At 39.8% G+C, this 23,169-nt stretch overlaps 1 long non-coding RNA gene across 1 annotated transcript in view; it reads right to left on the reverse strand.

Annotated features, from left to right (window-relative positions):
* Positions 1-23,169, reverse strand: part of LOC113892780 — a 162,880-nt gene that overhangs the window by 125,920 nt on the left and 13,791 nt on the right. The window lies entirely within an intron of this gene.

Raw genomic sequence — 23,169 nt, forward strand, 5'->3', positions numbered from 1 at the left:
AATAAAAATTTAGATGTGTTGTACAAGAGGCATTTAGGTACTGTTAGGGTATGGCACCCCACTCCAGTACCCTGGCCTGGAAAATCCCATGGACGGAGGAGCCTGGTAGGCTGCAGTCTATGGGGTTGCTGAGGGTCGGACACAACTGAGAGACTTCATCTTCACTTTTCACTTTCATGCATTGGAGAAGGCAATGGCAACCCACTCCAGTGTTCTTGCCTGGAGAATCCCAGGGACGGGGGAGCCTGGTGGGCTGCCATCTATGGGGTCGCACAGAGTTGGACAGGACTGAAGTGACTCAGCAGCAGCAGCAGCTACAGCAGGGTAATAAGGCAGTATGGGATAGTAGATACCCCTGAGGCTACAAGAAATACATACATCTAATACTTGCCAAAAATGAAGCAACCACTAAAATTAAGTCTCACTAACAACCTCAGAAGTACAAGACTAGGGGCAGCAGGCAGGAGGAGCAACCCAACGTCCAAGGAGCGCTGGCTGCACGGGTGCAGGTGGGCCTAGAGGAGCTATCCCAAGTTGAAGGTCAGGAAGGGCAGCAGTGAGGAGATACCCCTCTTCCAAGGTAAGGAGCAGTGGCTGTACTTTGCTGGAACAGCCGTGAAGAGATACCCCACACCCAAAATAAGAGAAACCCAAGAAAGACGGTAGGTGCTGCAAGAGGGCATCAGAGGGCAGACACATTGACCATAATCACAGAAAACTAGTCAATCTAATCACATTAGGACCACAGCCCTGTCTAACTCAATGAAACTAAGTCATGCCCATGGGGCAACCCAAGACGGGCGGGTCATGGTGGAGAGATCTGACAGAATGTGGTCCACTGGAGAAGGGACTGGCAAACCACTTCAGTATTCTTGCCTTGAGAATCCCATGAACAGTATGAAAAGGCAAAATGATAGGATACTGAAAGAGGAACTCCCCAGGTCAGTAGGGGCCCAATATGCTACTGGAGATCAGTAGAGAAATAACTCGAGAAAAATGAAGGGATGGAGCCAAAGCAAAAAGAATACCCAGCTGTGGATGTGACTGGTGATAGAAGCAAGGTCCGATGCTGCAAAGAGCAATATTGCATAGGAACCTGGAATGTCAGGTCCATGAATCAAGGCAAATTGGAAGTGGTCAAACAAGAGATGGCAAGAGTGAATGTCGACATACTAGGAATCAGCGAACTAAAATGGACTGGAATGGGTGAATTTAACTCAGATGACCATTACATCTGCTACTGTGGGCAGGAATCCCTCAGAAGAAATGGAGTAGCCAGCATGGTCAACAAAAGAGTCCGAAATGCAGTACTTGGATGCAATCTCAAAAACGACAGAATGATCTCTGTTCATTTCCAAGGCAAACCATCCAATATCACAGTAATCCAAGTCTATGCCCCAACCAGTAATGCTGAAGAAGCTGAAGTTGAACGGTTCTCTGAAGACCTACAAGACCTTTTAGATCTAACACCCCCCAAAAAATGTCCTTTTCGTGATAGGGGACTGGAATGCAAAAGTAGGAAGTCAAGAAACACCTGGAGTAACAGGCAAATTTGGCCTTGGAATACGGAATGAAGCAGGGCAAAGACTAATAGAGTTTTGCCAAGAAAATGCACTGGTCATAACAAACACCCTCTTCCAAAAACACAAGAGAAGACTCTACACATGGACATCACCAGATGGTAAACACTGAAATCAGATTGATTTTATTCTTTGCAGCCAAGAATGGAGAAGCTCTATACAGTCAACAAAAACAAGATCAGGAACTGACTGTGACTCAGAGCGTGAACTCCTTATTACCAAATTCAGACTTAAATTGAAGAAAGTAGGGAAAACCACTAGACCAATCAGGTATGACCTAAATCAAATCCCTTATGATTATACAGTGGAAGTGGGAAATAGATTTAAGGGCCTAGATCTGATAGATAGAGTGCCTGATGAACTATGGAATGAGGTTCATGACATTGTACAGGAGACAGGGATCAAGACCATCCCCATGGAAAAGAAATGCAAAAAATCAAAATGGCTGTCTGGGGAGGCCTTACAAATAGCTGTGAAAACAAGAGAAGCAAAAAGCAATGGAGAAAAGGAAAGATATAAGCATCTGAATGCAGAGTTCCAACGAATAGCCAAAAGACACAAGAAAGCCTTCCTCAGTGATCGGTGCAAAGAAATAGAGGAAAACAACAGAATGGGAAAGACTAGAGATCTCTTCAAGAAAATCAGAGATACCAAGGGAACATTTCATGCAAAGATGGGCTCGATAAAGGACAGAAATGGTATGGACCTAACAGAAGCAGAAGATATTAAGAAGAGGTGGCAAGAATACACAGGAGAACTGTACAAAAAAGATCTTCATGACCCTGATAATCACGATGGTGTGATCACTCATCTAGAGCCAGACATCCTGGAGTGTGAAGTCAAGTGTGCCTTAGAAAGCATCACTACGAACAAAGCTAGTGGAAGTGATGGAATTCTAGTTGAGCTATTTCAATTCCTGAAAAATTATGCTGTGAAAGTGCTGCACTCAATATGCCAGCAAATTTGGAAAACTCAGCAGTGGCCACAGGACTGGAAAAGGTCAATTTTCATTCCAATCCCAAAGAATACTCAAACTACTGCACAATTGCAATCATCTAACATGCTAGTAAATTAATTCTCAAAATTCTCCAAGCCAGCCTTCAGCAATATGTGAACCGTGAACTTCCTGATGTTCAAGCTGGTTTTAGAAAAGGCAGAGGAATCAGAGATTAAATTGTCAACATCCGCTGTATCATGGAAAAAGCAAGAGAGTTCCAGAAGAACATTTATTTCTGCCTTTTTGGCTATGCCAAAGCCTTTGACTGTGTGGATCACAATAAACTGTGGGAAATTCTGAAAGAGATGGGAATACGAGACCACCTGACCTGCCTCTTGAGAAATTTGTATGCAGGTCAGGAAGCAACAGATAAAACTGGACATGGAACAATAGACTGGTTCCAAATAGGAAAAGGAGTATGTCAAGGCTGTACATTGTCACCCTGCTTATGTAACTTATATGCAGAGTACATCATGAGAAACGCTGGGCTGGAAGAAGCACAAGCTGTTATCAAGATTGCCGGGAGAAATATCAATAACCTCAGATATGCAGATGAAACCACCCTTATGGCAGAAAGTGAAAAGGAACTAGAAAGCCTCTTGATGAAAATGAAAGAGGAGAGTGAAAAAATGGGCTAAAGCTCAACATTCAGAAAACAAAGATCATGACATCTGGTCCCGTCACTTCATGGGAAATCGATGGGGAAACAGTGGAAACAGTGTCAGACTTTATTTTTGGGGCTCCAAAATCACTGCAGATGGTGACTGCAGCCATGAAATTAAAAGACACTTACTCCTTGGAAGGAAAGTTATGACTAACCTAGATAGCATATTCAAAAGCAGAGACATTACTTTGCCAACAAAGGTCCATCTAGTCAAGGTTATGGTTTTTCCTGTGGTCATGTATGGGTGTGAGAGTTGAACTGTGAAGAAGGCTGAGCACTGAAGAATTGATGCTTTTGAACTGTGGTGTTGGAGAAGATTATTGAGATTCCCTTGGACTGCAAGGAGATCCAACCAGTCCATTCTGAAGGAGATCAGCCCTGGGATTTCTTTGGAAGGAATGATGCTAAAGCTGAAACTCCAGTACTTTGGCCACCTCATGCAAAGAGTGGGAGGGATTGGGGGCTGGAGGAGAAGGGGATGACAGAGGATGAGATGGCTGGATGACATCACTGATTCGATGGACGTGAGTCTGAGTGAACTCCGGGAGTTGGTGATGGACAGGAAGGCCTGGTGTGCTGCGATTCATGGGGTCACAAAGAGTCAGACATGACTGAATGACTGAATTGAACTGAACTGAATAACCTTAGATATGCAGATGACACCACCCTTATGGCAGAAAGTGAAGAGGAACTAAAAATTCTCTTGATGAAGGTGAAAGAGGAAAGGGGAAAAAGTTGGCTTAAAATTCAACATTCAGAAAACGAAGATCATGGAATCTGGTTCCATCACTTCATGGCAAATAGACGGGGAAACAGTGTCAGACTTTATTTTGGGGGCTCGAAAATCACTGCAGATGGTGACTGCACCCATGCAATTAAAAGAGCTTACTTCTTGGAAGAAAAGTTATGACCAAACTGGATAGCATATTGAAAGTCAGAGACATTACTTTGCCAACAAAAGTCCATCTAGTCAAGGCTATGGTTTTTCCTGTGGTCATGTATGGATGTAAGATTTGGACTTTGAAGAAAGCTGAGGGCCAAAGAATTGATGCTTTAGAACTGTGGTGTTGGAGAAGACTCTTGAGAGTCCCTTGGACTGCAAGGTGATCCAGCCCAGTCCATTCTGAAGGAGATCAGCCCTGGGATTTCTTTGGAAGGAATGATGCTAAAGCTGAAACTCCAGCATCTTGGCCACCTCATGCGAAGAGTTGACTCATTGGAAAAGACTCTGATACTGGGAGGGATTGGGGGAAGGAGGAGAAGGGAACGACAGAGGATGAGATGGCTGGATGGTATCACTGACTCAATGGACGTGCGTCTGAGTGAACTTCGGGTTGGCGATGAACAAGGAGGCCTAGCATGCTGCGATTCATGGGGTCGCAAAGAGTCAGACACGACTGAGTGACTGAACTGAACTGAATGCTGTTTTCCCCACTGTTGCCCCTTTCCAACTTTGATTAGATAAGAGAGGACTCCAGTTCCTGGCCACCCACAGGAGCAATCCGACCACTATTTCCCATAATTGTCCCATAACTATCTAAGAGGATCTGGATGTATATGTGTATGTGTGTGTGGGCTTCCCTGGTAGTTCAGCTAGTAAAGAATCCTTCTACAATGCAGGAGACACCAGCTTGACTCTTAAGTCAGGAAGATCCCCTGGAGAAGGGATAGACTACCCACTCCAGTATTCGTGGGCTTCCCTGGTGTCTCAGACGGCAAAGAATCCACCTGCATTGTGGGAGACCTGGGTTCAGTTCCTGGGGTTGGGAAAATCCCATGGAGGAGGGCATGGAAACCCACTCCACTATTCTTGCCTGCAGAATCCTCATGGACAGAGGAGCCTGATGGGCTACAGTCTATGGGGTCACAAAGAGTCAGACATGACTGAGCAACTAAGCATAGCACAGTGTGTGTGTGTGTGTGTGTGTGTGTGTGTGTATTAATGCTCAGTTATGTCTGACTCTGCAACACTATGGAATGTAGCCCACCGGGCTCCTCTGTCCATGGAATTCTCTAGCCAAGAATAGTGGAGTGGATTGCTATTCTCTTCTTCAGGGGACCTTCCTGACACAATGATAGAACTCAGGTCTCCTGCATAGCAGGTGGATTCATTACCATCTGAGCAACCAGGGAAAACCCCCATAGATATTTCATGTATTATTGTTTATATGGACTTTCTGAGTCTATGACTATCTAATATCAGGCAACTTATTTTCTGCCTAATTTTTCTCATCTGTATAGTGGGGATAATAACATTTCTGACCTTGTAGGATTAATGTGAAGATTAAAGGAGGTCCACTGTACACGACACTTAACACTCAAGCATTTAGTACACAGTAAGCATTGAAATACTACCTACAACCAAAATTAGTAAAGATACATTCATGTATAAGAACAAGATCCTGTTTTATTTCTAGCTCTACAACTGGAAAGTTTGTAATTAATCTTATAACTACACTGAATCAGAAATCAGGGTATAGGACTTCTACTCTGCTCCAGTCACTAACTTGTTAATAAGTCTTGATTAGGTCATTTCATTTAGCTTCTCTAGGTCAGGAGTTGCTTATCTGTAAACTAAATACTTCAACGAAATGGTTTCTGCAGTCTATTCTCACACTGTTCATAACCTGATGTACTGTTAAGGGTGATATGTGAAGTCACTCCTGTCAATGCAAGGTGCTGACCTTTTCTGAGATCAGTGGTCTATAGAGAGGTGGGATAGAAATGAGGGTGCAAGAATTTAAGAAAGGGAAGATACAAAGTGGGAGTAGAAGCATCAAACAGTTTGACCCTAAATGAATGAGCTAGAAAGACTTCAAGGCAAAGGATAGCAAGTCAAAATAAAAAATTATAATGCAGAGGACACATATCTATGTTTGAAGACAAAAGGAAGATATTGTATTTTAAAAGGGTTAAAATGCATAACTTTCATATCTGTCAATTTTCTAAAATTAGTCTATTACTTATTTTTCTATCATTTTCAACAGCTAAAGTTTTTTTTTTTTGTCTCTACTAATCAATGTTTTCAGTACTTTTCTCACTTTGATTTACTATTCCAGAATCCCAATCAACAAGCAGTGAATATTGTTGCAAACCTAAGAAAGTTAACTTAAAACTAAAGGCAAAATTTAACAGTTTTCAGTGACATTTATTTTGCTCCATAGAGGCATAATACAACCATAAGAATTTTATAAAATAAAGTTAAAATAACCTACGATCTTCTTACTCTCTGTACTGCTCTGTACTTTAAACATAATGATAACCTGCTCATTTTAGCTGAACTAAAGATGCTGTCATTACTGAGGCATAAGATAAGAAAGGGAATGAGAATGAGTCAAAGGAAGGAAAATAGAGTTAAGAGTTTAGAAATGAGAATACATATACAACCATACTCTGGCTGAGAAACAAAAGTAATTTAAGTAAGGGGAAAAATGTGAAAAATAATTGGTAAGATTGGAAACCAATATTTTACCATTATAGGTAGGTTCAGAATCTCTAACAAAACAAACACTTGGTATATAATAATACCTTTAAGACATTTAAAACCATTAGAAAATAAATATAAAGGGGCATGTTCCAACTATATGAAAATATATTGTCCCGGAATACCAATTTTACAGACATAATTTTATGACAGAACATTGATGGTTGCTAACATTTATATTTGGAGAAAGGCATGGCAAACCACTCCAGTATTCTGGCCTGGAGAATCCCAATGGACAGAGAAGCCTGGTGGGCTATAGTCCCTGGGGTCACAAAGAGTAGGACACGACTGAGCGACTAAGCACGACATTTATATTGAATACTATATTGAAGGTAAGATTGAACTTACTTTCATGTGCACTCTGCTTAGTCGCGTTCAACTCTTTGTGAACCCTTGGACTGTAGTGCACCAGGGGCTCTGCCATGGAGATTCTCAGGCAAGAATACTGGAGTGGGTTGCCATGCCCTCCTCCAGGGACCCAGGGATAGAACCGAGGTCTCCTGCAATGCAGGCGGATTCTTTACTGATTGAGCCACCAGGGAAGCCCAAGATTACTGGAGTGGGTAGCCTACCCCTTCTGCAGGGGATCTTCCCAACCTAGGAATAGAACCAGGGTCTCCTGCATTGCAGGCAGATTCTTTAACAGCTGAGCTTCCCTTTACCAAGGAAACCTGAACTTACTTTCATATATCATCACATATCAAAAGAGGTAGATTATAGACGGATAGATTAAAGGAAACTTAGTATATGGCAGGCACTTCATTAATTGAAAAATAAAAAGTATCATTTAATTCTCATTAAAAATTTACAAAGTAATATTATCTTTATTTTCTTTGGGATTGGAATGAAAACTGACCTTTTCCAGTCCTGTGGCCACTGCTGAGTTTTCCAAATTTGCTGGCATATTGAGTGCGGCACTTTCACAGCATAATTTTTCAGGAATTGAAATAGCTCAACTGGAATTCCATCACTTCCACTAGCTTTGTTCATAGTGATGCTTTCTAAGGCACACTTGACTTCACACTCCAGGATGTCTGGCTCTAGATGAGTGATCACACCATCGTGATTATCAGGGTCATGAAGATCTTTTTTGTACAGTTCTCCTGTGTATTCTTGCCACCTCTTCTTAATATCTTCTGCTTCTGTTAGGTCCATACCATTTCTGTCCTTTATCGAGCCCATCTTTGCATGAAATGTTCCCTTGGTATCTCTGATTTTCTTGAAGAGATCTCTAGTCTTTCCCATTCTGTTGTTTTCCTCTATTTCTTTGCACCGATCACTGAGGAAGGCTTTCTTGTGTCTTTTGGCTATTCGTTGGAACTCTGCATTCAGATGCTTATATCTTTCCTTTTCTCCATTGCTTTTTGCTTCTCTTGTTTTCACAGCTATTTGTAAGGCCTCCCCAAACAGCCATTTTGCTTTATTGCATTTCTTTTCCATGGGGATGGTCTTGATCCCTGTCTCCTGTACAATGTCATGAACCTCACTCCATAGTTCATCAGGCACTCTATCTATCAGATCTAGGCCCTTAAATCTATTTCCCACTTCCACTGTATAATCATAAGGGATTTGATTTAGGTCATACCTGATTGGTCTAGTGGTTTTCCCTACTTTCTTCAATTTAAGTCTGAATTTGGTAATAAGGAGTTCACGCTCTGAGTCACAGTCAGTTCCTGATCTTGTTTTTGTTGACTGTATAGAGCTTCTCCATTCTTGGCTGCAAAGAATAAAATCAATCTGATTTCAGTGTTTACCATCTGGTGATGTCCATGTGTAGAGTCTTCTCTTGTGTTTTTGGAAGAGGGTGTTTGTTATGACCAGTGCATTTTCTTGGCAAAACTCTATTAGTCTTTGCCCTGCTTCATTCCGTATTCCAAGGCCAAATTTGCCTGTTACTCCAGGTGTTTCTTGACTTCCTACTTTTGCATTCCAGTCCCCTATCACGAAAAGGACATTTTTTGGGGGGTGTTAGATCTAAAAGGTCTTGTAGGTCTTCAGAGAACCGTTCAACTTCAGCTTCTTCAGCATTACTGGTTGGGGCATAGACTTGGATTACTGTGATATTGGATGGTTTGCCTTGGAAATGAACAGAGATCATTCTGTCGTTTTTGAGATTGCATCCAAGTACTGCATTTCGGACTCTTTTGTTGACCATGCTGGCTACTCCATTTCTTCTGAGGGATTCCTGCCCACAGTAGCAGATGTAATGGTCATCTGAGTTAAATTCACCCATTCCAGTCCATTTTAGTTCGCTGATTCCTAGTATGTCGACATTCACTCTTGCCATCTCTTGTTTGACCACTTCCAATTTGCCTTGATTCATGGACCTGACATTCCAGGTTCCTATGCAATATTGCTCTTTGCAGCATCGGACCTTGCTTCTATCACCAGTCACATCCACAGCTGGGTATTCTTTTTGCTTTGGCTCCATCCCTTCATTTTTCTCGAGTTATTTCTCTACTGATCTCCAGTAGCATATTGGGCCCCTACTGACCTGGGGAGTTCCTCTTTCAGTATCCTATCATTTTGCCTTTTCATACTGTTCATGGGATTCTCAAGGCAAGAATACTGAAGTGGTTTGCCAGTCCCTTCTCCAGTGGACCACATTCTGTCAGATCTCTCCACCATGACCCGCCCGTCTTGGGTTGCCCCATGGGCATGGCTTAGTTTCATTGAGTTAGACAGGGCTGTGGTCCTAATGTGATTAGATTGACTAGATTTCTGTAAGTATGGTTTCAGTGTGTCTGCCCTCTGATGCCCTCTTGCAACACCTACCATCTTACTTGGGTTTCTCTCATTTTGGGTGTAAGTTATCTCTTCACAGCTGTTTCAGCAAAGTGCAGTTGCTGCTCCTTACCTTGGATGAGGGGTATCTCCTCACCGCCGCCCTTTTCCAAAGAAAGGCAATGCCAAAGAATGCTCAAACTACCACACAATTGCACTCATCTCACATGCTAGTAAAGTAATGCTCAAAATTCTCCAAGCCAGACTTCAGCAATACGTGAACAATGAACTTCCTGATGTTCAAGCTGGTTTTAGAAAAGGCAGAGGAACCAGAGATCAAATTGCCAACATCCGCTGGATCATGGCAAAAGTAAGAGAGTTCCAGAAAAACATCTATCTCCTTTATTGACTATGCCAAAGCCTTTGACTGTGTGGATGACAATAAGCTGTGGGAAATTCTTCAAGAGATGGGAATACCAGACCACCTGACCAGCCTCTTGAGAAATTTGTATGCAGGTCAGGAAGCAACAGTTAGAACTGGACACGGAACAACAGACTGGTTCCAAATAGGAAAAGGAGTACGTCAAGGCTGTATATTGTCACCCTGCTTATTTAACTTATATACAGAGTACATCATGAGAAACGCTGGACTGGAAGAAGCACAAGCTGGAATTAAGATTGCCAGGAGAAATATCAATAACCTCAGATACGCAGGAGAAATATCAATAACCTCAGATACGCAGATGACACCACCCTTATGGCAGAAAGTGAAAAGGAACTAAAAAGCCTCTTGATGAAAGTGAAAGTGGAGAGTGAAAAAGTTGGCTTATAACTCAACATTCAGAAAATGAAGATCATGGCATCCTGTCCCATCACTTCATGGGAAATCAATGGGGACACAGTGGAAACACTGTCAGACTTTATTTTTTGGGGCTCCAAAATCACTGCAGATGGTGACTGCAGCCATGATTAAAAGATGCTTACTCCTTGGAAGGAAAGTTATGACCAACCTAGATAGCATATTCAAAAGCAGAGACATTACTTTGCCAACAAAGGTCCGTCTAGTCAAGGCTATGGTTTTTCCTGTGGTCATGTATGGATGTGAGAGTTGGACTGTGAAGAAAGCTGAGCACCAAAGAATTGATGCTTTAGAACTGTGGTGTTGGAGAAGACTCTTGAGAGTCCCTTGGGCTGCAAGGAGATCCAACCAGTCCATTCTGAAGGAGATCAGCCCTGGGATTTCTTTGGAAGGAATGATGCTAAAGCTGAAACTCCAGTACTTTGGCCACCTCATGCATTTGATTCTACAAACTAGAGGCTCTCAAATTTTAGCTGCGGCAGAATTAAAAAGAAGATTGTTAAAAGAGACTGATGAACCTCTCCCCAAGAGGTTCAAGGATAGTGCCTCTTGGAAAGGGGTCTGAGAATTTGCATTTCAAACAAGTTTCCAGGTTATGCTCATATTGCTGGTACAGGCACATCAGTTTGAGAAACTACTGTGTAAGTTATTAAATCTGGAATGTCCACTTAAAATAGGATACTTAAAAGCTCCATGACATCACACACAGCAGAAGTGATTTTATAAAATAATTCAATAAAGTTTATAAACAATAAAAATATATAGAATTTCTTAAATAATGAAATGCTCTGAAACCTCACTTTCTTACATAAATTTGTTCAGAATGTCATTTCTGTAATTTATTTTTAAAGTTGAAATACCAAGCAAAGTAAAGGATGTAGGATCACACGGCAAATTTTCTCTCTTTTAATTTACCTTCCATAAATAGACTCAAGCACTAAAGAGAAATGATGATGCTCACTGATAACAAGGATTCAGGAGAAATACTTTACATGAGAAAACAGAAATCATTCATCAATGGAAGCACAACTGCCACTCAGAGCCATAAGGAAGTAATCTTTTATATAGAAAATTAAATTACTCTGCTTTAAATACCTTCATGCTACTGCTGCAAGTCGCTTCAGTCGTGTCTGACTCTATGCGACCCCATAGACTTCAGCCCACCAGGCTCCCCAATCTCTGGGTTCTCCAGGCAAGAACACTGGAGTGGGTTGCCATTTCCTCCTCCAATGCATGAAAGTGAAAAGTGAAAGTGAAGTCACTCAGTCGTGCCCGACTCTTAGCGACCCCATGGACTGCAGCCTACCAGGCTCCTCCATCCATGGGATTTTCCAGGCAAGAGTACTGGAGTAGGGTGCCATTGCCTTCTCCGAAATACCTTCATATAATCACATAAATTATAAAATGTGTGGTTTAGTTCATGTCTGTTGAGGCCAACCTTAAAAGGAAAAAAAAAAAACCTTAACAAAAATAATTTTAAAAGAATATGAAACATATAATGTTGGCTCACAGGCCACAATGTAGTTAAACTAGAAATCAGTAACAGAAAGATAACTAGAGAATTCCAACATATGTAGAGATCACACAACACACTTCTCAGTAACACATGGCTCAAATAACCATCAAGGAAAAACTTTTAAATATGTTACACTAAATACAAATGAAAATATACCATCAAAATGTGTGGAATGCAGGGAAAGCAGTGCTTACAGAGAAATTTAGAGTATCAAATGCATACATTAGAAAGGAATAAAGATTTGAAATCACCAATCTAAGTTTTAATATTAGAAACTAGAAAAAGAAGAGTGAATTAAATGCAAAGAAGCAGAAGAAAATAAATAACAAGAATTAGAGAAAAAAAAAATCAATGAAATTGAAAACAGGAAATCAAGAGAAAAATCAACAAAACCAAAACCTGATTCTTTGAAAGGATCAATAAAATCAGACTTTAGTCAGACTAACTATGAAAAAAAGACAGAGGGCACAAATTTCTCATATCAGAAATGGAGCAGTGATAATATCATTGCTGATACCATGCAAAATAAACACTTTGCACAACCTCATGCCCACAAATTTGATCATCTAGATGAATCAATTCCTTGAAGTCAAAAGTTGCCAAAACTCACATGAGAAGAAATAAACAATCTCAGTACCTTATATCTATTAAAATAATGGAATAAATAAGTAACGCTTTTCCAAAACAGAAAGCTCTTGGCCTAGATAGGTGCACTGGTGAGTTTCACCAAACATTTAGAGACAGCATACCAATTCCTCATAACCTATTTCAGAGGATGAAAGCAGAGGGGGAAAAAAATCATTCTGTAAGGCAAGCATTACTCAAATGCCAGTCTCAGATAAATATAAGAAAACTACAGACCAATATTTTTTATGAGCATAAATGTAAAAATCCTCAACAAAATATTAACAAATAAAATCTAAAATGTGTACAAAGAATTATAAACATAACCAAATGTAATTTATCCCAATATACATAAGCTGGTTCCAATATTTGAAATCAATTAATGTAATTCATCACATCAGACTAAAAAAGAAAAATCAGGTAATCATATTAATAGATGCAAAAAAGCATTTGAAAAATCTAACACCCATTTATAATAAAGTTTCTAGCTAATGCATTCAAACAAGGAAAGGAAATAAAAGGGGTACATATTAGGAAGAAAGAAATAAAATAGTTTTTACAGACAACATGATCATCTATGTAGAAAATTTTTTAATGGAAAAAAAATACTCCTAGAACTAATAAGTGATTATAAAAAGTTTGCAGAATACAAAGTAAATATACAAAAGTCAATCATTTTCCTAAATACTGACAATGAACAAATGAAATTTGAAATTAAAAATACAATTTAGAGCGAAAGAAAATGAAAGTCAAAGTGTTAGTTGCTCAGTCGTGTGTGACTCTGCAACTCCATTGACTGTGGCTCACCAGGTTCCTCTGTCCATGGTATTCTCCAGGTAAGAATACTGGAGTGGGTAGCCACTCCATTCTCCAGGGGATCTTCCCTACCCAGGGGTCAAACCCCAGTCTCTTACAATGCAGGTGGATTCTTTACCATCTGAGCTACCAGGGAAGCCCAATTTATATTAGTGCTCCCTAAAATGAAATACATAGGTATAAATGCAACAAAATATGTATAAGATCTATGAGGAAAACTACAACAATCTTGATAAACAAAGTCAAAGACAAACTAAAAAAAAAAAAAAAAAAAGATATTCAACATTCACAGACAGTAATACTCAATACTGTCAAGATATCAATTCCTCCCTATGGACCTACAAATTTAATAGAATCCAAATAAAAATCCCAGCAAGTTATTTGTGGATATCAACAGGATGATTGTAAAGTTTATAAGAAGAGATGAAAGACAGTACACCGAACCCTGCAGTATTCTTGCCTGGGAAATTCTATTTACAGAAGAGCCTGGCAGTCTACAGTCCATGGGGTCGCAAAAAGTCAGACACCACTTAGTCACTGGGCAGACAAACGATCCAAATTATACAAAGACCTCTTCCTTGGTGGCTCAGTCAGCAATGAATCTGCCTGCAATGTGGGAGGCCTGGGTTTGATCCCTGGGTTGGAAAGATCCCCTTGGGGAGGGCATGGCAATCTACTGCAGTATTCTTACCTGGAAAATCCCTATGAACAGAGGAGCCTGGTGGGCTACAGTCCATGGGGTCGCAAAGAGTCAGACAGGACTCTAAGTGACTAAGAACTCTTAAAACTAAAGAATAAGAAAATCAACCCAGTTAAAAATGGTCCAAACCCCTCCAAGACATATCATCAAAGACCAAAGCTGATATACAGATGGCAAATAAGCATACGAAAAGATGCTCTAGATCATATGTCACCAGGAAAGTGCAAATTGAAACAGCAACAAGCTACCACTACATGCCTATTGCTGCTAAGTCATTTCAGTTGTGTCCAACTCTTTGCGACCCCATAGATGGCAGCCCACCAGGTGCCCCCGTCCCTGGGATTCTCCAGGCAAGAGCACTGGAGTGGGTTGCCATGTCCTTCTCCAATGCATGAAAGTGAAAAGTGAAAGTGAAGTCACTCAGTCGTGTCCTACTCTTAGCAACCCCATGGACTACAGCCTACCAGGCTCCTCCATCCATGGGATTTTCCAGGCAAGAGTACTGGAGTGGGGTGCCATTGCCTTCTCTGACATGCCTATTAGGGGGGTCAAAATCAGAACACTGACAACACCAAATGCTGGTGAGGATGTGGAGCAATAGGAATGCCCATTCATTGTTGGTGCAAAAGCAAAACTGTATACTTTGGAAGTTTGTACAGTTTAGCAGTTTCTCAGGAAACTAAACATAGTCTTACCATACAATGCACTAATTTAGTATTTATTTGAAGGAGTTGAAAATTCATGTCCACACAAAAACCTGGCACATGGACACTTACAGCAGCTTTACTCATAATTGCCAAAATTTGTATGCAACCAAGACACCCCTCAGTAGGGGAATGAATAAACTATGGTACCTAAAGACAATAGAATATTAGCACTAAAAAGAAGTGAAATATTAAGACATGAAAAGACACAGAGGAATCTTAAGTGAGTATTACTAAGTAAAAGAAGCTAATCTGAAAAAGTTATAAGCTACAAATTCCAACTACATGATATTCTGGAAAAGGCAAAACTCTGAGGACAGTAAAACAATCAATAGTTGCCAGGGATTGAGACTTGGAAGAATAGCAGAACGTGGAAAATTTTGAAAGCAATTAAACTACTCTCTATGGTAATGTAATGATGGATTTATGTCATTATTTATTTGCTGCTAACCACAGAATGTACTATACCAAGAGAGAGCCTAAGGTAAACTATGGATTTGGGGTGACTGTGTCAATGTAGGTTTATTAATTGTAACAAATGAGCCACTTGAGTGGGGGATATTTGATGATGGAGGAGGCTAAAATCTCCACCTTCTGCTCAACTTTTCTGTGAACCTAAAATACATCTTAAAAAATCTTTTTTGAAAAGTAAAATTAAGAAAAAAAAAAAAGGACAAGGAGGAAGGAAAAGGAAAAATTAAGGTACTGAAGTTGTCTCATATTTTCAAAAATGTGTTAGCAGGTTCTAGTGGTCTCTGCTCAGGTGTGTGAAAGTTGCTCAGTTGTGTCCGACTCTTTGCAACCCCATGGACTTCCCATGGAATTCTCCAGGCCAGAATAATGGAGTGGGAAGCCTTTGCCTTTTCAAGGGGATCTTCCCAACCTAGGGATCAAACCCAAGTGTCCTGCATTGCAGGCGGATTCTTTAGCAGCTGAGTCCTCTACTCAGGAAACTTTTTCTATTTCTAAAAGAACCATCACATTTTTATCCTGCCTATCCCTGCTCTGTGGCTCACTCCTTCATCTTATACTTATCAACTATTAAGTGAAAGTGAAGTCGCTCAGTCGCGTCCGACCCTCAGCGATCCCATGGACTGCAGCCTAACAAGCTCCTTCATCCATGGGGTTTTCCAGGCAAGAGTACTGGAGTGGGTGCCATTGCCTTCTCCATATGAACTATTAAGATAGTTAATAATCTCCACTATAAAAGTCCAATCCTCTTCTGGCATTTTCTCTCAACACTTCAAGGTTATCAAGACAAAATTTGCAATTATGAAAGTTAAGAGAATAAATCCTAAGAGTTCTCATAATAAGAAAAATATTTTTTCATTTTCTTTTATTTTGTGTCTATATGAGATGATGTATGCTCACTAACCTTACTGCGGTAATCACTTCATGATATATGTAAGTCAAATCATTATTCTGTACACTTTAAACTTGTACTTTGCTGAATGATTTCAAATTTCAGAAGAGTGACCAGCTCTATGGGAGAAAGCATAGGAGGTTATCAGGGTAGTGAGAGAGTCATTTCCTAGGCAGGTTGATAAGGAGTCTAGGGGTCCCCAAGGAGAGAGGGGTCTGGAATTCTCAAGGAGGAAGAAAGGACAAACATTTTGAAAGGACAAACATCTTTCTCCACATTCCTTAGGATTATATAACAATAATGTATCCTGCCTAAGGACAGTCTTTGGATTAAACCTTCTGGCTAATTCTGTTATCTTAAAATGTAAATTATGGGAGTAGGTCTGATGAGGTCTTTACAACCTCCAGATATTCTTTGGATTCATTGGAGAGTATATAACTTCATTGCTAACACTAGCAAGGGGGTACTCTTTCTGCCCCCTTCTGATGTCTATGTCAGAAGCTTTCTCTATCTCCTTTATACTTTAATAAAACTTTACTACACAAAAGCTCTGAGCGATCAAGCCTCGTCTCTGGCCCCGGATTGAATTCTTCTCCTCCGGGGGGCCAAGAATCCCGGTGTATTCGCGTGATTCAACAACAACCTTTCAGTAGGAACACATCAAGGTTCTGGTAATTCTCTGCTTCTTCAGGTGGTGTGTTCAAAGATGTTCAATTTATCACTAATCTTTGAACTGAACATATATATATATATATATATATATATATATACTGTGTATGCTTTGTATATGTAATATGTTTCACAATAAAATGCTTTTAAGCAAAAAAACAAAAATAAAACAAAATAAAATTTTAATCAGGCTAATTTTGATTTGTTGAAATTTCATAAATGGGCTTTGGGATAACTGAAACAACTAAATCAAGGAGGCTTCCCTTCAACTCTTATCCCTGTGCAGACCGAAGATAATTTCTTGTTTGATGATTTCACCTCAGGTTTACAAAACAACTCTTTCTTTATGAACTATGATTGGGGTTTTCTGTCTGTTCCTGTTTCTTCACTCCTGAGGAAATAAATGGTCTTGGGGAGAATATGAGCTATTTTCTAACTAAAGGTGGACTGTTAGTTGAAGTAGCTTTAAATCTACATTGTCATCTTTAAATGTGCAAATTATGTATTTAGGGCTTGAAGGGCTTATACTCAAAACCATTCTTGGATCATACCTTGATAAAGTTTAGTTCTCAAAGAGTAGAGAAGTAGGTCGAAGGATTTAATGGTGCAAGAAAGCAATAATTTTTCACTCTGTATTACGAGATATTAGTAGGCATCTTAACTCCCTCAAAAAAACTGAGACCACAGCACTGGATGGCTAGAATATTGTAAAACCAAAGTCTCTGGTTCCTAGAATCTGATTTTTTGATTAACTGAAGTACACATCTAGAAAAATTCCAAAGACATCTCTAAAGGTAATGCTTAAAATCATCTACCACACTAATATCTGCTTTGGATAAGAATTATAAAACAGCTTTTCATTTGCAACAACATACCTAATGGTTAGCATTATCTATCTCCTTCATCTCCCAAATTACAAAGAAAATGTCTTTGGTAATTTTCCATTTACTTTTTTTTAATAAGAAAGTGTGCTTTTACATTTAATATGTGATTCAGCCTACTTAAAATATAATTAGAAATACATAGATAGATGATTTAATATCATTAGCTCTTTGGGCTTTTAAAGACAGTAATTTGAATTCAAATATTAATCCCTGAATTATATTTGAAGGTCTGCAGGCTTCATTACAAAAATAAAAAGACATCTTTTTTTCTTTTATCAACCTTTTATTTGGGCATACTTAATAGTGGGAAAACTGTTTAAACGTCCATAAACTGCTTTTTTCTCCTTTAAATGTGATGTGTGACATGAAATTAATGTATTTGGATGAATTAAAAACTTAGTTTTCTGCTAATTTACTGCTTCAAAACCTTCTGTATCACTTAGTGCTAAGTCTTCATCCCATTCAGACCAGCATAATCACTACTCAACCTGTCTCTGACTCACCACTTCTTGCTATAGAGCCATCCAACATACTTCTCTGTTTTTAATTTTGTGATTCGAAGTTACATAATGTAGAAACATATTTTACTATTTATGCTCTGTGTATAAAGGTGATAGCATTTGAGACTATAAACATTGATAAGAAAAAACATCAATCATAATTGTCACATTAGAGGGAATTCTTTAGATTCTGGTGTCTTCTATATCTAGCACCAGATCTATATTTGTATGTATCTACCTCTGTCTATAAATGGTGATGTCATATTTTGTATTCAAATTTGTACCCTGCTTTTATCACTTAACACTACCTTATCACTTAATAAAAATCATTTTCCCCATGATGATATTTCATCCCATTTTATAAATGGAACATATTTTATCTTAACCATTTTGTATAGGAGGATTACATTTGGAAGTTTTGTCTGAGGAAAAAAAAAGCTGACCATAATGTCTATCCATATGAGTCTTATTTCTATAGTACTCGATAAAAATAAAAAGACCTTTAAGTAAAAGGTAGCTGGAAAATCACTGAAGAGAAAATCCATAGCACTATTTAGTCACATTAACTCTGGATTAAGATCATGGCATCCGGTCCCATCACTTCATGGGAAATTGATGGGGAAACAGTGGAAACAGTGTCAGACTTTATTTTTCTGGGCTCCAAAATCACTACAGATGGTGACTGCAGCCATGAAATTAAAAGACGCTTACTCCTTGGAAGGAAAGTTATGACCAACCTGGATAGCATGTTCAAAAGCAGAGACATTACTTTGCCAACAAAGGTTCGTCTAGTCAAGGCTATGGTTTTTCCTGTGGTCATGTATGGATGTGAGAGTAGGACTGTGAAGAAAGCTGAGCGCCAAAGAATTGATGCTTTTGAACTGTGGTGTTGGAGAAGACTCTTGAGAGTCCCTTGGACTGCAAGGAGATCCAACCAGTCCATTCTGAAGGAGATCAGCCCTGGGATTTCTTTGGAAGGAATGATGCTAAAGCTGAAACTCCAGTACTTTGGCCACCTCATGCGAAGTGTTGACTCATTGGAAAAGACTCTGATGCTGGGAGGGATTGGGGGCAAGAGAAGAAGGGGGCGACAGAGGATGAGATGGCTGGATGGCATCACTGACTCGATGGACGTGAGTCTGGGTGAACTCCGGGAGTTGGTGATGGACAGGGAGGCCTGGCATGCTGCGATTCATGGGGTCACAAAGAGTCAGACATGACTGAGCGACTGATCTGATCTGAAACTTACTCACATTTTTATTAATGTCTTGAGTAAATATGTCTGTGGGGTAGGCAGGTCAGCTATGCAGATGGCATGAAACTGGGAGGAATTAAAAACATGCTGGATGATGAAATCATAATCCAAAATGAACAGGCAGGTGGAAATGGTGAAAAGGAGAGTGTATTTTTAAAAGGATGAATATAAAGTTCCATGTCTGAGTTAGAAACAAACAAAAATTTAGTGGTATATAATATGGAATGTGACTTAACAGGAAGTTCATGCAAAATAAAAGAGACAGTGATATAATGCTGCTGACAAAAAAGCTAATGCACTTTTGAGATATTTGAATAAAAATAGCTGTGGTACATATACACAATGGAGTATTACTCAGCCATTAAAAAGAATACATTTGAATCAGTTCTAATGAGGTGGATGAAACTGGAGCCTATTATACAGAGTGAAATAAGCCAGAAAGAAAAACACCAATACAGTATGGTAACACATATATATGGAATTTAGAAAGATGGTAACAATAACCCTGTGTACGAGACAGCAAAAGAGACACTGATGTATAGATCAGTCTTATGGACTCTGTTGGAGAGGGAGAGGGTGGGGAGATATGGGAGAATGGCATTGAAACATGTATAATATCATGTATGAAACGAGTTGCCAGTCCAGGTTCGATGCACGATACTGGATGCTTGGGGCTGGTGCACTGGGACGACCCAGAGGGAGGGTATGGGGAGGGAGGAGGGAGGAGGGTTCAGGATGGGGAACACATGTATACCTGTGGTGGATTCATTTCGATATTTGGCAAAACTAATACAATATTGTAAATTTTAAAAATAAAATAAAATTTAAAAAAAATAAAGAAATTACAAAAAAAAAAAAAAATACGATCACTAAACCCAGGAAACTGAAGGTTTCTTTTCCTCTAAATTGGAAGGAAAGTTATGACCAACCTAGATAGCATATTCAAAAGCAGAGACATTACTTTGCCAACAAAGGTCCGTCTAGTCAAGGTTATGGTTTTTCCTGTGGTCATGTATGGATGTGAGAGTTGGACTGTGAAGAAAGCTGAGCGCCAAAGAATTGATGCTTTTGAACTGTGGTGTTGGAGAAGATTCTTGGCAGTCCCTTGGACTGCAAGGAGATCCAACCAGTCCATCCTAAAGGAGATCAGTCCTGGGTGTTCATTGGAAGGACAGATGCTGAAGCTGAAACTCCAATACTTTGGCCACGTGATGCGAAGAGCTGATTCCTTGGAAAAAACTGTGATTCTGGGAAAGATTGAGGACAGGAGGAGAAGGGGATGACAGAGGATGAGATGGTTGGCATCACCGACTTAATGGACATGGGTTTGGGTGGACTCCGGGAGTTGGTGATGGACAGGGAGGCCTGGCATGCTGCGGTTCATGGGTTTGCAAAGAGTCGGACACGACGGAGCGATTGAATGGAACTGAACTGAAACTGGACGGGACAACATGGTGTTTGCTCAGTTCTCTGGTTTATACCTTATGAAGGATATTTCAAATGATCACCATCTAATAATGATCATGTTGTAAAAGTCTCACAATATAACATATAAAGATAAATTGAAAACATTAAGGATATTTAGCAGGACAAAATAATAGTGAATTACACTATAAATCAATTCAATAGCTATATTAAAATATGTGAAGGGATTTAGGGACAGTAATTTGACTTACACTGTTAGATTTATTTTGTGTCCCATGAAAACAAAATTAAGACCTAAACAGGTTCTGATACCATTTCCAATGCATGTGGGGACAGGAAGATTCTTTACACCAACAAACGAATCTCAGGATACCAACTGGGTACCTTACAATTCAACTCAATTTGACATTATCTCCCTGGAGATCATATTCTATAGGTTAAGGGCTCAGTCCCACTAGGCCACCCTCCACTTCAGAGACCAACTGCAAGTACAGGTTGTCTGTTCTTCTGACCCTGCCAGATACAAACTGTAGCTTCCAATGACCACTCCAAATCAGGATGCCAACTGCAAGTCCAGGCTCTTATCTGTACTTCTGACAGACTGGTTATAAATCAGAGGTTTTTAGGACTCCCGTCCTGGATTTGATTAATTTGCTAGAATGACTCAAAGAACTTAGGAAATCTATTTACTGACTAAGAAAGTGAAAGTTAAAGTGTTAGTCACTCAGTCATGTCCGATTCTTTGTGACCCCATGGACTGTAGAACGCCAGGCTCCTCCATCCAAGGGATTCCCCAGGCAAGCATACTGGAGTGGGTTGTCGTGCCCTCCTCCAGTGGATCTTCCCAACCCAGGAATCGAACCCACATCTCTTATGTCTCCTGCATTGGGAGGTGGGTTCTTTACCACTAATGCCACCTGGAAAGCTCCCTAAATTACCAATTAATCACCAAAGATATTAAAGAATAGGAATCAACAATCAGATGAAGAGGTGCATAGGATCTTGTTTCCTTGTGGAGCTTGGGGCCTGGCACTGTGGCATGTCAAAGTGTTCTGGTTCCCCAACCTGGAAGCTCTCACAAACACCTTCCCTTTTGGGTTTTTATGGAAACTTTATCATGTAGGCATAATTGATTAACTCACTGGCCACTGATGGTTGATTCTACCTTTAGCCCCTCGCCCTTCCTGGAAATCAAGAAGGGACAATGAAAGTTCCAGCCCTTTACTCCATGGCTGGTTCCCCTGGTAACCAGCCCTTATCTCTAGGTGCCCTCCAAAACCTCCTTTCATTAACATAAACCCACTGTTGGTGAAAGGGCTTGTTACATATAACAAGACACTCATCTCACCCTTATGACTCTGAAGTCTTTTCAGGAACTGAGGACTAAAAACCAAATATAATAAAAAATGATCTTAGTGCTCTACTGCTCAGGAAATTCCAAGGATTTTGGGGATTCGTAAGCCAGGAACTCAACAAAGACCAAATATGCATGATAAATATATTTTCATAATCTGAATGACCATATATATGTAAATCACAGTATCACAGGACCAAAGGATGAAAGGTATAAAAAGAATAGTTTTGGCTCAACATGGTTCAATATGTAAAAATGCATAACAGTAATAATAGAAAGCATTTGAAGTATCTAGAAATAGAATGGGCTGCCTCAGTCTATCTCATGAATTTAGGAATTTTCAGTCTCTGGAGTTGTTCAAGCAAAAAACAGATAACAATATAGTCATCTATATTCTTCCCCTGCACAGTCTCATCTTCTCACATTGCTTAAATTGCTATTATTGATGATTCTAAATATTGATTTCAAGTTTCATCTGTATCCTAAATCCCAGTCACACAATTGCACCAACCTCCTGTTGTCTCTATTTCAGTGGCTCTCAACTGAGGACAATTTTGTCCATGCCTCAGAGAATTCTTGGAAAAGTCTAGAGCCATTTTAGGTTGGCCTAGTGAGAGGAGTGTCGCTTGTAACTATTTGGTAGAGGCCAAGGATTTTGCTAAACATTCTACAATGCACAAGGCAGCTCCCCACAATAAAGAATTATCCTACCCAAAATGTTTACAGTACCCATAGCTAAGAAACACTGCTTTACATGTATTTCCACAGGTAACAAACTCAGAATGACCAATTCAAAACTCATTATCTCCATCCTATTATCCCATCTTCACCTTAAAATCTCAAAGTGTTAGTCGCTCAGTTGTGTCTGACTCTTTGCAACCTCATGGACTGTAGCCTTCCAGGCCTCTCTGTCCATAGAATTCTTCAGGCAAGAATACTGGAGTTGGTTGCTATTTCCCTCTCCAGGGGATCTTCCTGACCCAGGGACTGAACCAGGTCTCTCACATTGGAGGCACATTTCTTTACCATCTGAATCAAAGGGAAGCCTGAG

This window comes from Bos indicus x Bos taurus, chromosome 1 (assembly GCF_003369695.1).
Source record: "Bos indicus x Bos taurus breed Angus x Brahman F1 hybrid chromosome 1, Bos_hybrid_MaternalHap_v2.0, whole genome shotgun sequence".
Lineage (NCBI taxonomy): Eukaryota > Metazoa > Chordata > Mammalia > Artiodactyla > Bovidae > Bos > Bos indicus x Bos taurus.